This window comes from Copidosoma floridanum, unplaced genomic scaffold (assembly GCF_036245765.1).
Source record: "Copidosoma floridanum isolate Cflo_tuat_1 unplaced genomic scaffold, Cflo_Japanese_pri ptg000012l, whole genome shotgun sequence".
In the NCBI taxonomy this organism is placed as follows: domain Eukaryota; kingdom Metazoa; phylum Arthropoda; class Insecta; order Hymenoptera; family Encyrtidae; genus Copidosoma; species Copidosoma floridanum.
The window spans coordinates 8,092,296-8,100,361 of NW_028321889.1; positions in this window are offsets into that span (position 1 = coordinate 8,092,296).

The window sequence follows — 8,066 nt, forward strand, 5'->3', positions numbered from 1 at the left end:
ATATTTCCGCGGGATCATTACCATTAATGAAGACGTAAAGGACCTCCACCCCGTTCGTTCTCGTTGTGTGGATAACTCGGTCCGGAAAAAGTTTCCCCTCCCCCGGTCATAATTTCGGCACGTCGAACTCCTGCAGACGCGGGCGTGTGACCCAATTAATCGCGCGTCTCTCGAGTTTCCGAGCAGATTTCCATGTCGATGAGCGCGATTTTATTGCTCCTCCTCCTTTTTCTTCATCGCCGTTGTCCCGCGCGTGCAAAAAGACGCGCTTTTATCGAATGGACGTGAGAAACGAGTGCGCTTGATGAATGACAACGCCCATTATATATACACGTGCGCACCTGGGGAGCGTGAAACGGATGCCGTTAATTACACTCGTGATTTTCAAAAGCTTCGCCGATGAACGCGAGTATATGGAGCCCCTGTCCCTCTGCAGCTTGTACCCCCCTGAAACGTATAGTAGCACGCGCGCCTTGGCAATCATAATGCACGGACGTTTGTTTCGCCCCCGCGTCGATTTTTCCGCTGGAGTTTACAAAAGACTCGCTGCAGCTGCGCCACTATTTTCCAGATTGCAGCGAGTTTTTGAACAAAGAAGCGCCCGTCTTTCCCCTTGGGCGATGATGGAACAAAAAAAACTTTGAAAACTTATCCACTAGCTGTGCTTTTCGCAAAACGATTGCTTGTGCATATATATATATTATTGATTCCCGAAATGGAGCGGATGTTTATAAATGTATATCGATTGTTTCAGGTATATTTACAGTATGTACCGTGTTTGCTCCGAAAATAAGCGAATCCCAGTCGATCCGGTTGCATAATCAATTGACTTTCCAAAAGTTCTTCACCGCCAATGGCACGATTCAATAAACTTGATATCCAGTGAACTTTTGTCACAGGGCAACAGATGGACGTCAATTAGTGACCCAAAAACTCCAGAGCTATAATAAACTGTCTAGACTTTGTACTTTTTTTTTTCTCCCCTCCCCCTCCTTTCTCGAGTTCTCGGTGGACAGTCTTCAAGTACTCGATTGCGAAACAAACTGTACCTCCGGATTATCTCCCGGTACTCACCTACACAACCTCGCGGTGAGCATGTATCCACCTGTTTGTTACCTATATACCCCCATCTACTCTCTTGGGTGATAATTCACGCTCAAGAGTCACATCCCCCCGGCGGAACAGTAAAAGGAGTACCTCTCGGGTGCACGTGTAGCGGCGGCGGTGGTTGTGGCTCCACAGTCGCATGTTTAATTCATTGTACCATGAACGTTTAGCCGGGACTCTCTCGCTCCTCGGTGTGTGGGGCTGCCCGAGAATTCCCCGAGTCCTATAGTATACACACCCACCGGTGGATCTTCTTATTTCAGACGGGCTCCCCCGTTCTGTTCCGCTGTCGCTGCACCTCTTTATTCGCTCCTCCATTTTTTTTTTTTTGTTTTTTTTTTTGCTCTCTGTCTTTTTTTCCTCGCTCCGGAGCCATAGAAAATAACCGAGCTCGGGGCTTCTCCTTCGTCTCTCGTCGTGTACTCTACTCCCCCCCTACCACCGCCTCTTTCGCGAGTTAACCGCGTTACTTTTCTTTCTTTGCCTTTCAGATCTCCTCCTCCCCCCCCCTCACTCTTTGTGCTCCTTAGCCGGCTGTTATTATAGCCTTCCGCATTTACATCCGCAGCTCTGCCGCTTTTGATTATTATTTTTTTCTCTCGCCCCACCTACTTATTATTATTATTATTTTTTTTTTCTCCTCGAGAGCTGCTCGCGATAAGCGCTACAATCCCCGACGCGCGTTCTACGAGCCCTCCGTGAAAGACATTACCGTAAAAGGGCCACTTTACGTCCAATTGTCCATAAAAATCACGCCTTTTTTTTCTCTCTCTACTCCTTCTTCTTCTTCGTATCCCTCGGATCCTTTGAGTGTATATGCATTTGTAAACTCACCCGCTCGCCCCTCCCCTTCCTTTTAGCACAAACCGCGGTAACGTACAGGTGCACCCCCGATATGGATCCCTCGCGATGTTCAGCGGTGGGCAATTCGCATACGTGACGCGCGAAAGCACCGGCTCTGGGCATTATTCAGCGCCCACCTGTCCGGTAACGAGACCGCACATCGGTGGGTGTCGAACGGCTTTTTTTCTTTTTCATAACCCTCGCTCTACTACAGAAAAAAAAACAAGTGTCCCTATATTCCAGTGGTTTGTGACCCGCGTATCGATTTTTCGGACCCATCGTGCTTTTGTTTTCTCATTAATGAGGCGCGAAAGGAGGAGAAGCTGGGGAGGGGGTGGACAGGACCTAACTCGGGCGAGTTTCGAGAGTAGGGGAGGGGGAGGGGTGAAAGGAGATCGAAAAAATCGCGTCACAGCTGAGGATGGATGTGCCGACTGGCCCCCCGCGCGTTCGTTTTTTGCGTCCGACGCGCGGCTCACAAATCCTCATAATTCCCGAGAGGTGTCCGCGCGACCGAACAAACAGCCAAGAGGAGGAGGAGGAGGAGCCGGCCGAAAAAGAAACGAGAGGGCAAAAAATGAAACAAACGGGGGGAGGTGGCCTCAACAATCGCGAGTTCCGCGCAAAAAGCTCTCGGGAGAAGAGCACGGGTGGATCGGCACCGAGAAGTTTTTAACGAATGACTTTGAGGCCAGTGGTGGTGGTGGTGGTGCTACTGTACACTACGTATACTGCCACTTTGCGGTTCGTTCGCCTCCGTTAATTGCGTCTGGCAACTAAATAACAGCAGCTAAACTTTAAGAAATAGCCGGCAAACGGTCACACGAAGGCAGAAAAACTCCTTCTCTCGCGACGTTTCACGGGATGAAAATTTTTCACCCGCAACACACTCGATTCCTGCACGTTTGAGGCTTTTTGGCGCCCCGTGCAAGTTGAAAAGTGTGCGCCTATACGTAAGACGCGTGTACTTTTCAAACAAACTCGTGAACGCGCGTAGTTTTTTTTTTTTGTTTTTTTTTTTTTCGTGAAATAAAAATATACATATGACACTGCGAACCGCTGGCATGATGAAACGCAAAGTTATGTACACGCGCCAAGGTAACGATCGATCGGTGAAACTTTTTCTTTTCTTGTCTTTTTTTTGCACGAAAGTCGTTCTATTCGCATGTAAAATTTACGCGTGACGAAGATCCATTCATTTCTCCCGGAGGCACGTGTAAGTATATACATACGTACGAATGAGACAGGTACGAGGGTATATACCCAAGCCGAGCCGAGCGGAACGCGGTGCGCTTGAAATTTTAATCACCTCCACTGTCAAGATATTCAAGAATTCAGGAAAATAAAAAGAATTGGTCATACATGTGTGTGTGGAGGCGGAATCTACCTACACCGTATACGCACACCCAGCATCAAATATTAAAAATTTCCATCAACTTACAGCACACTCGTACCGAAGCAGAGAGAGAGAAAGAGCGTGGGGGGAGTTTGTCGCGACTCCTCTCTCGTACTGCACAAGCCGGGCGAGCCATTTCAGCTGCAGGTATACAACGTAATATACATATCGAGGCGCACGCTTGTACCCCCGTGTACGCGACATACCTGTGCATTCAGCGAAATAAGGAATAAGCCGAGGCGCCGAGAGCGAAGAAACGCGCAAACGTGTATGTACTTTCATACTTGGCGAACTGCGTAAAAAAAAAGAAAAAAAAAAAAAACAACTCGTGTATCGACTTTTACTACCTACTTCCGCGCTTACACCAGTCAAATTTTGCTAAACGCTAGGTGTAACTCAATGGCACAATGACGAAACATTATTATGTCTAATGATTTTTTCAATACGTGTATAGGTAAAAATCGTGTATCGATGTACAATCTCTTGTGAGAAAGCAATACTCGTGATAAAAAGTACCTTTAAAAATGTGATACGGTTCATGATAATAATAATAAGACTTTATTTGATCAGGTGGTATAACCACGTATGACCACAAAAAATAATACAAAGTAAGTACAGTAATAGAAAAATACAAAAAGAAAATTACAGAGTAATAAATTAACTTGATAGATTCATGAATCAAAATATAAATGCAAGTATAACTTATGTAGAAAAAATATCAAAACATCAAGCATGAATAATAAGCAACTTATAAATAAAATAATAATAATAATAAAGAATAAACATAATCTAATAAAATTATAATGAACAATAAAACTCATAAGGAGATTACATAAATATATAAAGATATCTTACAAACGAGGCAGTAAACCAGACTCGATATCCCACTTGCTCTTATCCAAATTCAAAAGAAAAACAAACAGAAAAGCTTTAAAGTTGTTTAGATTAGACAGATCGAACGTAGATTGACCAAGGCCATTCAGAAGAAGCGATGCTTGCACTATGAATGGAGCGTCTCATTGTCTCAGTCCTAAAAGATGGGATCACGAAGTGCTTAGGAGGGAGACGAATCAGTTGATTCCACAATTTTCTATACCGTTTGTAATAAAATTATACAAGATTGGAACTGTTTTCATGATCCAATAAATATTCACGAGCCAATTACAAAATAGAAAAAAAAAAAAAAAAAAACTACAAGTCAAAGTCGTTTATCTTTGAAAAAGTTTTTTTTTTTTTTTTTTAATGGGTAGAGGTATACAAGGGTAGGCAACAAATAACCCGAATACAGTTTGCCGAGCCACTTGTGTTTATTTAGATGAGAGACTTGCCGGTAATTGCACCCGGCGGGAAGTGGTGGAGTCACCGCTGCGCTCAAAGGGGCTTGTATACGAAAACGCAAAGTCCCACGAACACGAGCTACCCCCCTTGCTGCATTCCTCTCTCACCTCATCAAGATCGTGCCCATAATATACCTGTGTACACTCCTACATATATATATATATATTACTTCTCCCTGGCGCGGCTTCTTAATCCGCAGCGGCAGCTGCTATAAGGTTAACGAGGTATCAAAGGGCCGACGAGGGCTCATTGAAGCCCAGCCGCGTACAGGGCAAATATTGGCCTTCTCCCTCGCGGCTGGCAAAAGTGTCGGCGATCCCCCCCCCTCCTCTCGCGCAAACTTTGGTCAAGCGAGTGATTAGGTACTGAGCCCAGCACGTCCCCATTGATTCAAATATACCAACTACACACAATATATAAATGAGCCGGTTGCGCGGGTACTTGCGAACTATTTTTATATTTCTTTTATATTAGGCGAAGCAGCCTCGCGAGACCACAAAGTAAACCCTTCAAGTCTTTCGACGCGCTCGACTTGCAGCAACGATAAAAGTACTTACTTCATTTTCCCGTGGCAATTTGCAATTTTTAACCGACCGCTTTTGAGCTTGTGTATGCTTGTATTTTATTACGCGTTTTAATGCATATACATATATATATGTAAATAGCTACGTGTGTATATATTTATTGCTGCGAGAAGGTCGCCTAAACCCTCCTCGAGGAGCATTGCGTAGTGAAAAAGCGCATACATGTGAAAATACACAGAGGTACTTGCCCGAAAAAGTCGCACCATGGCCGGGAATCGAACCACGGTCTCCCCCGCGTGCCAATCCGCACGACCTAGCCGACTGAGCCACCGCGCGCTCTGTATATATGCCGTAAGTACCTACCCAACAACTCTCGGGCAGCCGAGCATGAAACTCGGGAGCATTTTCTTGCACGAGTGTGCAATATGCGTACATTATATGTATACACACGCGCGTGGAGAGGGCTCGAGTCGCTTTGTGCAGGCATCACCGGGACACACGGAGGTCGTTGCGAGCGTGCAGCCGACGATCGATAGTCTCCCCCTGCCCCGCGCCTTGCCAACTACTGCTCTACCGCGATTACCCGTGACACGACGAATTATTCAACCAATTGGCCGACTATCGACTCGGATGCTGCTATGTATAAATACCTGCGTTGATGGACAATCGCATGTACGAGCTAAGCTGAGAGCGGAACTGCGTGTGCAAGTTAGTTTTCCTTGCCGGTTAAAGGAACGAGATGTCGGGGCTGAAAAAACGCGGAAAAACTCCCTCTCTCACCGGCAATGTTTCCCTTGACTGAGAGGCGATGGTGTTTTCGTCGATTCAAATCTTTGTTTTTTTTTTTTCTCACAAAAATCGTTTTGCCCCGAAAAATGAATTTTTTTTCCTCGCGCGCCATAGGAGCGAAAAAACTTTTTCGATCTGAAATTTTCGCGCACCGCTCGGCCAAATACACGTATTTTCGCGGAATATTTCACAAAATGCCGATCCAGCCTCCTCGCATGCCCTCGACCCGGGCATCGTTCGTTTCTATTTCTGCATTTTCCGCGAAATCTGATATTTTCATGCCTATCATTTCCAACGCACGAATCCATGAAAAATTTTTAAAACAACGCCATCGCACCGCGGAGTCTCGCGTTTCGCTATCATCGTTTTTTCCCCCCAAGAGCATAAGGGCTTCCATTTGCATCACCCAACGGAAGAAACGGCGCGTGCATATTTAGAATTGCCTTTTGCTTATTGCGCGTGTTAACTACCTACGCGACCCCGGCTCGTGCAAAGTCGGGGGAGAAGTGGTGCGCGTGGAATTTTCATTTTTCCGGTCGACCTGCTGGAAAATCATAAAGCCCCGGCCAAGAGGCGCGAAACGGTTGACCTGCGCCGCGACGCAGCTGCCTCCTCCTCCTTTCCTGCTTCTTATTTTCGTGCGAGCAAACAGCTCCGGGGGATGCTGGTATAGCGATAGTTTTTCAAACTTGTTCGCAAACACAACTCTTGCAGCGCTCCTCGGGAGACTCGAACTTTGCCCTTCTTCTTGTTCTCGCGCTGTATAGGCGTAAAAACGGAAACAGCTGGTTTTTACCCTACCTCCCTTCGTTTTGGCTGATGTGTATGTATAGTTCATAGTTGCCACTGTTACGGCCACGCGGGGGAATTCCTGATTAAAGCGAGACTCTGTCGCCGCTGCTGTTGCTCGTACTTTTATATTTCCTGTCCGTTTTATTGTTTCGTTGTTTGCTGCAAGAACCGTTCGTGTTTACGAACTTGCTACTTTTTTTTTTTAATAACAGTGATTTGATTCATCTGTACGAAAGTTCATCTCGTTACATTGATAAAGACACAGTAGCAGTTTTTTTTTTTTAATATTGGGAAGAACAAGTCGTACAAAAAAAGATTAGACTGGTTCACAGCTTCTAGTTTACAATTTCGGACCGCATACGCATCCTTGATCGACTTTTAAGTAGAACAAGTCGGCGTTTGGTCAGACGCGTGGTGTAACTGTTTCATCATTATTTCCAAATATTTTCTACCCTCTGTTTCTTCATTGCCACATTGAAGCGTAAGTAACAAATGGTACGTATGTTGTGGCCTCATAAAAAGAAAAAAGAAAAGTATTGAATAATCGTAACAAACCGTGAGGCAAAACGTCGAATTTGACGAGTTCCAGGATATCCATTTTCCCTGGAAATATAGGGAAAAACAATAGTCCCAAGAACCGGAAACTCGGACCTGTAGCGTGTCGAGAGAGAGAGAGAGAGAGAGAGAGGAAAAAAACGACCCTTGACATGCACACACACACTCGCACAAAGCCCTAAGCTACGTACGCGCATCACGCGGTGGATGCTAGAGTGACAGGCTTCGACGACAAAATGAATGACATTAAATTTAACGTCAGCAATTTATCGGTAGCGCGCGCAAGGTACACACACGCGCTCACAAAACCGAGGCTGCCGCGGACTTTGACGCGATCGCACGGACCGTGCATGTATACGTACATACGGTGGATGCATGCTTTGACCAAATGCCAGCACGCCCTACCTCGCCCGCTCCTGTACATATATATACATATACATACGTGTATCGAGTTCGCGAGCTAGGGAGGCTTTTCCGCAATATCCGTCTCTTCACCCCGCCCCCCCCCCCCCTAAGCCCCTTCTCGCCTACTGCCTTTTATTTCGAGCCGGCGCACGGGTGACAGGGTTTTCGCGTTAGAAAGGAGGAACGCAGCCACGCGTATAGAGGAGGATATCCCGTCCTGTGCCGGCTCGATCGATAGATACTGATAGCTAGAGACATGCTTCCCGAGGAAAGAGAGGAAAAACTCTCGTTTCGCTTATGCGTCGGGGCTGTACAAC